The following is a 9,124-nucleotide window of genomic DNA, read 5'->3' on the forward strand; positions in this document are numbered from 1 at the left end:
CAGAGGCTAACGCTAAACTAGCTATGGAGGAACTGCAGGCAGCTATCAAAAACAACAAACTCCCTGTTTACCCTTCACTGTGCTCCTCTGTATAACTCTATTCATCAAGTATGCAGATGACACCACCATGGTCATCTAGATCAGCAACGATGACGAATCGGCCTACAGGGAAGCGATCTAAAGCCTGACAATGTGGTGTGCCATCAACAACCCTTAATGCAGGGGCGGAGCCATCATTTCAAAAGTGGGGGGACGAAATGTCTAGTGTTACCTTTTGTATTTTTTAGTTAACTCTTGTGTAATTGACAGGTTTTATTTTTAATCATATTTTTTGCTTTGTATGCTTTATGATTAGAAATTATTATAAAACAGAAAGAACAAAAGAAATACAACAGCTTGCCACTGGTACAGGACCCTTAAAAGGACATCTTTGTACAATATTTACCCCAAAAAATGTATAGTTGTACATTAAGGTACACATTGGTACTTTAAGGTAGTCATGTGTACCTTTTTCAGTATAAAGTACAAAGATGTCCTTATAATGGTACTAAGTGTATATTGTTTACATATTTTAAATTGTATTTTGTGTATGCACAGTACATGACACACAGTAATGGAGACTTGCATATTCAAATAATACTTCATTTTGTTCTCTTCTACGGTCCATGTTTCAGGAATAAAACAAGTCATTCAAAACAAACCTTTGAAAGAAAATATGTATTGAACTCAACTGACAAACATGTCAACACCCGATATCAATTATACAATGAGATGAAATAAACATTTAGTGTCACTTCTTTTAAATTTAGGTATCAGGATTAGGATTATGGGATGCAGAATATGGTCATAAAGAATAAGGAATGAATATGTGCTTTCTAAGTCGCCTAATAAACAGCCAATGTGCAGTTGTTCATCATACTGATGTGTTTTCTATATTTTACTAATTAATTTTTTTATGATTGGTCCATATGTAATCCTACAAACACTTGTGTATAAATTATACATTATAAAACGTAAAAAAAAAAAAAAAAAATGCAATAGCAGCCAGGTGTTAAAGCCACATCTGTTCTCACCTGTAAAGTTTCTTGTGTAACATCCTGAATCTGCTCTGACAAACCGAGTCTGTCTGCTTGTTGCTCATTCTTGAAAACACATAAAAATGTAAAATTAGAGCAATAATGAAAGAGCAGCTCATAAAATAAAGATCAGTTCCTATCAGCATACTGTAACGTTTCCCCTGTCATCTACCCTCATTCACCGGACTACATTACCCAGCATCCTTTGCACCCTGTTTGTTTCCCGTCTTTACCAGTCTGTTCACCACGACTCTATTTATACTCATCACCACTGTCTTCACTCAGTGTCGGTTAATGTCTTTACTACAGTGTATGTGTGTGTGATTTACCTGCTCCTTATTATTAAAATCACATCTTTCGTCGTCCTCGTGTCTCCGTGTCCTCACTGTGACACACAGAGTTAAACATGCTGTAAAATCTCACTTCAACATTATCTTTATTTTTATTTAATGGGTTTTAAAAAAGTGAACGTTTGTCCAAGCAGCTATTTTTCCTTATAATCCATTAAAACCTTTAAAACTTGCTAAATATTCAACAAGAGCAACAGGCAGAGTTATTAAACATTGTGCAACACAATTCGGATACCATATGCAACTTACACTGCTTGAGTTTTTTGTAAAAAAGGAGTGAAGCGGTTTTTGCCGCTTTGAGCTCATCGTAACCGAATGTTGGATCGCGCGCGGGACCGCGGATGCGACTTGAGCTACAGTACCAGGGCGCGTGACAAGTGAGTGACTGATTGCCATGACTACGTGAACGTCATCTATAGACTATCTTGTATCTTCGAATTTTAAATCACTCTGCATTTATATACATTGCATTAAAACCTCAACATGTCGTGAACACACACTCTCTGATTTCCGTAAAGCTGCTTTGAGACAATGTCTGTTGTGAAAAGCGCTATACAAATAAACTTGACTTGACTCTCCACTAAAAAGTGTGGGGGACATGTCCCCCGCATCCCCCGTGTAATCTACGCCCCTGCCTCAATGCCATGAAGACTAAAGAGCTCATTGTGAACTTTTGGAGATCTAACAGCAGGAGACACTTCCCAGTCAACATCAATGGTAGAGTGAGTCTCCAACTTTAAGTTCTTGGGAGTTCACATCTCTGAGGATCTGTCCTGGCACCGGGACACTTCAGTTTTCGTTAGGAAGGCAAAACAGCATCTGTACTTCTTGAGGAGTCTTAGGAAAGCTCATCAGTCCCCAGGGATTCTAACAAGTTTTTTTAGTCACAAACTGTTTAACCTCCTTCCATCAAGAAGGAGATACAGGAACAAACAGACCAGAACCAGCAGGTTCAGGGCCAGCTTTTTTCCATCCACCATCACACTACTGAACTCTACACTACACCATTAAATCACTGTATAAACACTGTAAAAACTTTGTAAATAACTTTATCCAGATACAGATGATGTAATAATATTCCTCACTTCTGATTGGTTCCCACGCTGACGCTGGGTTTAATAACAGGGACTTTCCAGTCTGGTGTTGTGGTTATGGTTTCGTTTACTTTTTGCCAATGTTTTAAAACAGGAGCCGCTGTTTGGCGTCATGTTTGGTACGAACGCTTGGAGTCACGCACACGGATCCTAAATGGCTGCAAAATCATTTTATTTGAACTGTTTATGATTAAAGTGTTGCAGATATCTGATACGTACAGAACTGATTTCCTGCAATACAACAAATTAATCATCAGCAACTCGCTCGCGTTTTCATAATAACATGAACGACGTTCTTCTCGTAGTGATATTACACTTTTCTTAAATGTATGTTTGTTTGCAAATGAATATTCTGACACACGAACACACCGCAGGAATGTCCAGAGGAACATAAAAAGAGGAAATGTGTTGTTATTACACCAAAAAAAGAGGTTTAATTGGCCATAATTTTCTATAAAGGAACAAAGTTCTTCTCTTTTGAAAGTAGAAACAGAGCTTCTCAGGTGATCTTGATCTCGGCTGCTCTCCAGGCTTCTGTTCGCTTTAATCAAAGATGAAGAAGCGACTCTACATTTTTGAGGAAACTGTGAAGGTTTATTTCCTCTTTACTACAGTACGTTTGGTATGCAGTGTTTATGATGATGGTGGAGCTCTGGGGATCTTTCTGAACTGGTAATACCAGACCCAGTTTACCACAACCAGGATCTCCAACAACTCCATTTTTAATACACACACTTTCCTCATTGTTTGGATTTTTTTTAGTCTGTTATCAGTGCACAAGACACTTCATATGATTATTCCTCCTGTATGTTCACCACTATGGAGGATTTCAATTATTTGTGTATTTTTATGTTCACATCAAACATCAATATGAGAATAAAAAATGGTTGGTTGTGGAACCTCGGTTGTGACAGGAAGGCGATGGTGACTCAAACTGAAAAGCTCACGCAAACCTGAACAGGTCTGGAGGACTGGAGAAAAGACCAGACCAAACAGAATGTGCAGATCTACATGTGTATAATACAAATACAAATCCACTTATAACATAAAAGGAAGGTAAATTTTGATAATTTGTAATAGATCACGTGTTATAGACACACACACACACACACACACACACACACACACACACACACACACACACACACACACACACACAAACGCGCGCGAATATACTGCCACCTAGTGCTTCTATTGGGTAATGCACTTCAGAAATTGTGAATAATTGCTGCTTTATTCAGCAACAGTGAATCTGATGCACAAAGACAAAAGTATAACAAAGAGTAAAAAAGCTGTAACAAATTTTAAGATTTAATATATAGATTTAACATCATCTGGTAGAAAGTAAGGGTTCTGAAACACACATCTGAAACACAAAATATTTAGTAATGTTTTGTCATTTCAGTGATTAATAATCACTTTATGTCCATAAACTCACCAGATCTGCTCATTTAACTAAAATACAACTATTTAAAAAAGCTTTTAATAACATATATCTCTCAACCCCGACAGTGTGAGGGTCCTGACCACTTTTTATTCTGAAGGCTGTTTAACAACTGTGGACTTTCTAAAACAACATTCAAGGTACCAACAAATAGCCTGCACCTTTTAAATGAAGTAGAGGATTCAGGTGATAATAGACTAAAAGTTCACTCAGTTACTGTGGCACAAGAGCATTCAGTGTTTTACATGTCAGTGAAAGTATTTTATGATCAGTGTGAGATTTTATTGGGATCATGTGCAGTGTGAATAAGATCTAGGATTAGGTTTAGGGAGGTGATGTGATTATATCCTCTGGTTTTAATAAGGGTTCTTTCTGCTTCTTGCAATCTTGAATCTTTTCTACATGAGCTTAAAATAAGAAACTGGCATCAACACAAGCAACACAAACAAGGAGACAAACCGTGATCAGAGGCCTGTCGAATAATAACATGATCACAATCATTTACCACTTTAACCACCGCTGTCTAATTCATTAGAGAAGCACCAGAAGGCATTTCCTTTAAACCTATTGTAGAATTGTGGTAGTCTGGGTTCCTTTTTAAGTATCAATAACAAACAGCACCTCTTTTTCCAGACCATGACCTCCTGAGTGTAACCCTCTACTCATTTATAACTTGGTGATCTCCAGGCCAGTCAGAGAACCTCATGTGGTTATTTATACTTCACATCAGCACTTTTAATTGTAATTGTAAAAATTAGTCAACTATGTGCTGTTTCTTTGTATTTGTAGAACCACAGTCAAAAATGTTGCAGATTCTTCCTTCCTATACCAGCCTCTGTGTCCTGCAGGGGACTTCACCCAGCCTCTGTGTCCTGCAGGGGATGATACCCAGCCTCCATGCACCACTGAGGACACTGTCCAGATTTTATGCCCCGCTGAGGACATTGCTTCACCTTTACGCATGACAGAGGTTGCCACTAAGCCTCCTTGCTGTGTGAGGACATGTCTCACCTCCACGCTCTGCTGAGGCTGTCGCTCTGCTTCTATGCTCCACCGAGGATGCTGCTCAGCCTCCATGCCTGAAGGAGGCACCACTCTGCCTCTTGTCTCTGCTGAGGTGCCATTTAAGCTTCCTGCATAGATGAGATCTGTGGGGAACAGGGGGATTTTCTAGAGTTGACCTGGTCGACCTTCCCAGAAGTGGACTTTTGTGCTTTCTATATTTTCCCACCAGATGTGCCCATTTTGTCTCATGTTTTTGTTTTGATCATTAAAGTTATATGGTCCATTTCCATGTTTGTTTTTTTGTGTCTCGTGTCTTTTTCTGGGTTTCCCAGCATGAGACCTTGTTTTAAAATGTTTTTTTTTTTTGCCTATGTTCTGTGTAGCTCCAGAGAAAGACTTTTTTCCTGAGGTCTCAAGAGGATTTTGAGTAGTTATTAACAGTCAACTCTGGTTCAAGCCCGGACCCTGACATAGACCCCTTAAACCTTATCATTTTTATGATTTTTATGAAAATTAATAAATGATGTGTGCTGTTCTTTTAGGTTTTGAGACTTTTGTTTTCTTCCTAATAACATTATTAGTTTGTTCCTGCATTTCCATTTGTTGACCCCAACTGTGAATTATCACTACAACGTCCTAAACTAAACATCATGCCGGCCATCTGCACGTTGTTCTATAATTATCTATAAGGGTTGGAGATTTATTAAAATATTGTTAAGTATTTATGCTTTAATTAGAAATTTGAGCAGCAGCTTTTCACGGTTATTGAAGTGTATATTCTATTAGAAGCACTAGGTGGCAGTATTTACATATACACAATGCAAATATATCACAGTTTTCATGTTCTAAAGTGAGCAAATTGGGAAACAAGTATTTAAATATCACTACTTTCTATAATAATAATAATAATAATAATAATAATAATGATGATGATGATGATGATGATGATGATGATGATGATGATGATGATGATGAGGTTTATGGCTATGTGTAACCCTGGTTGTTGAGGTTTAGACAGTGGAAGGATCTTACCAGGTTCCAGGGTCCTGCTGCAGTGTGGGCCCTGGAGATGAGCTGGGGGAATCAGCAGAAGAACACAAACCAACTGACTTCTTGTAAATTTAGATGGTTTCACTGTAAAGATATTTAAGTTTCCTATGGTCAGTGAAATGTATAAATAAAGTGATGCCCCCCTCAGACCAGTGCAGATACTCATTCAGGACGAGTCTGACTAAAGGCAGATACCAGAATCAATTCAACCTTTTCTAAAAAATAATAACCAGCAATGAAAAGTTTGCCAAGACCAGAAACCTCTGTAGATCCTTCATGTTTAAGGACACAGTTTAGTTTAGTTTAAAGATGATTCAAAATGTTATGTTACTTCTCTTTAGTGTGTCTCTCAGGTTGTAATTAATGAAAAGCTGGAAGACTGAGGTGGTGCTCGAGAGCCCAGATGGCATGACGTTCACATACTAGTGACCAGAAATGTCACTCTTCATGATCTGGAGCAGGAGGGGTTCAGTACAGTACATGACTTCAGCCCCTACGGATTATGAAGTTTCCCATCAGTGGAATCTTTTGTGGGTGGTGCAGAGTCTAAATGAGGTTCACAATGTGCTGATCACCAGTTCCTCATCAACCACGAGTCAGTCCATGCTGTGAGAAGAGAAAAAGGTTTTTTCCCTGATGACCTGTTCAGGGGGAGGAGGCATCGCCTGATGAAGTGATCGTAATACAGCTGTTCTTCTGGGCTTCAGTTCTGCTGGTTTGGTGGCATCATTAGAGTTTGTGGAAATGAGGTTTCCTGTAAAGAAACATGTTTTCCATTCGTGCTTATAAATACGGCACCAATTCAACCTGCAATTTGTATAATTTTTCCATCTCGCCTCCAGCAGTCAGCTGATACGATGAAATATTCTTTCTTGGGTTGTTCACATATTTTTCTTTCATGCTTCCATACCTGCTTCCCTCCATCACATAAATAACACACGTGGAGGAAATCCAGAGAGAAATCAGCAGAGCGTGCATTTTAATTTCGAAAGACCAGAAATAAATCCAGTATGCCAACACACACACACACACACACACACACACACACACACACACACACACACATTTACCACCTGTGCTCACCAACCAGGTAATATACTGTCACAAAAACCTGAAATATTTAAATATCACAAAAAACGATTAAAAAACATTCCTGTGCTCTGAAATCCTTTTACTGAGGGAAATGGAAAAGGCAGTGACTCGTCTTCTTCTACTTCTTCTACTTTACCTTCTTTCGGCTTTTCCCATTAGGGGGCGCCACAGTGGATCATCCGTATCCATACCCCCCGGTCCTCTACATTTGCCCCTTTCACACCAACTACCTGCATGTCTTCCCTCACCACATCCATAAACCTTCTCCTCAGTCTTCCTCTTTTCCTCCTTCCTGGTGGCTCCATCCTCAGTGTAGATTAAACAGAATCTGATTATGTATTAATGTATTAAAGTATTAATACTATGGGTGTTTTTCTTATCGCTGGCAACCCGAGCTGTGAACCACAATGAAAAATGTAAAGTGCTGAAAATATCTCTTTAGTTTGGAGGAATTTGGGACAGAAATGATGATCCAAAAAAAAACAACCCCACTTTCAATGTTAGAATTTATCTGATTCAACTGTTCAGTCTAATGACAGCTTATAAACTAAAGACGCATCATTTCTGCTAAACACCAAATTATGATCTTGTGTGTTTTGTTTTGCGTCATCTTTCATGAAGCACGTTGGTCCTGTTGCTCCTGGAGGAATGTTGTTCTCTACTGTATGCAGTTCCTGTGAAAAGTGTGGAGTCTGTTATGGTGTTTGAGAGACACGTGTGTGTTCCTGTTGTTTCTATGCAACAAACTCGGTAATGTAACTGTCTGAAGGTTTCCTCTGAACAAACAAATCTAAAAATATCCAGAACTTTATTTTCAGTTTTATACACTTCGTTTCTCCAAACCTTCAGCTGAAATACTTTGAGATGTTCTTCACTAGATGAAGATGTTTTTTGTTCATCTCAGAGCAGTTCAGTAGGATTTAGGTGCGGGACTGGGCAGGTGGTTCCATGATAGACATCACTCCAGACGTCTGTCTGCTCTCTAAATAACACTTATGGAACTCAGACGTGTGCTTCAGATCATCATCTTATTGTACTGTGAAGTCCAGACAGAACTGTATGGTGATGAAGTGTGGAATTGCAGCCTTGTTGGTTCTGAATTCTTTTCACCATTTAACCTACATATACATATATATAGAACATTTCATAGCTACATGGATTTCATCCAGAACCTGTAGTTTATTGCATACAAATAAAATCAACATGCACAAGTCACTCTGTAATACAACATTAGATGTTTCTGCACTTTTCACTGTTTCGTCTGAAATACCAATAAAATCCATTGAATTGAAGCGTGAAGATGTTTGACCTTCCTGTGAGAAGATATAAAACACCTCCAATAAATGAAGACTGTATTGATTTCTGAAAGAACACCTACAGATTATATCGTTTATATCCAAGACCCGGAGCCCATTTCCATTTAAAACCTTCTTTATTTAACATACAGAACATTCAGTCCACTGATTGCATTCGGAAAAATAATGAATAAATATATATATTTTTAAAAAACGTAAACTTTTACAGCATTTACATGATCCACCGTATACCGTAAACATTCCGGAATAAAAATTATTCCTAAAAAATAATAAAAATTCACTCACAGTTCCGAATTCCTTCCATACGGTTTATAAGAATTTACATTACATCATTAAAAATGGTACACAAAATACCCCAGACCTATAAATTGGTTGCCATGGAAACAAGACCCTCCTTCATTCCTACTGAGTTCGTTATCATCACAGATCCTCATCATCACCTGCTGTTTATATTCATTACACTAATCATGAGTTTAAAGATTTATTTTATTCATTATTTATTCTTATTTAATACCAAACTCAAACCAGATCATCAATAATAAATAACATTTTTATTTTGGATGATCAGAAACCATAAAGGTTCCCTCTCAAATAGAGAACCAAAGCAAAGGTTTCTGTTCTATTAATCTAATCTGAGTTTGGTATAAATGACAGGAGAAAATATTGAAAAAAATATATAAATTCACTCATTATTATA

The sequence above is a fragment of the Silurus meridionalis genome, chromosome 17 (assembly GCF_014805685.1).
Source record: "Silurus meridionalis isolate SWU-2019-XX chromosome 17, ASM1480568v1, whole genome shotgun sequence".
Taxonomy (NCBI): domain Eukaryota; kingdom Metazoa; phylum Chordata; class Actinopteri; order Siluriformes; family Siluridae; genus Silurus; species Silurus meridionalis.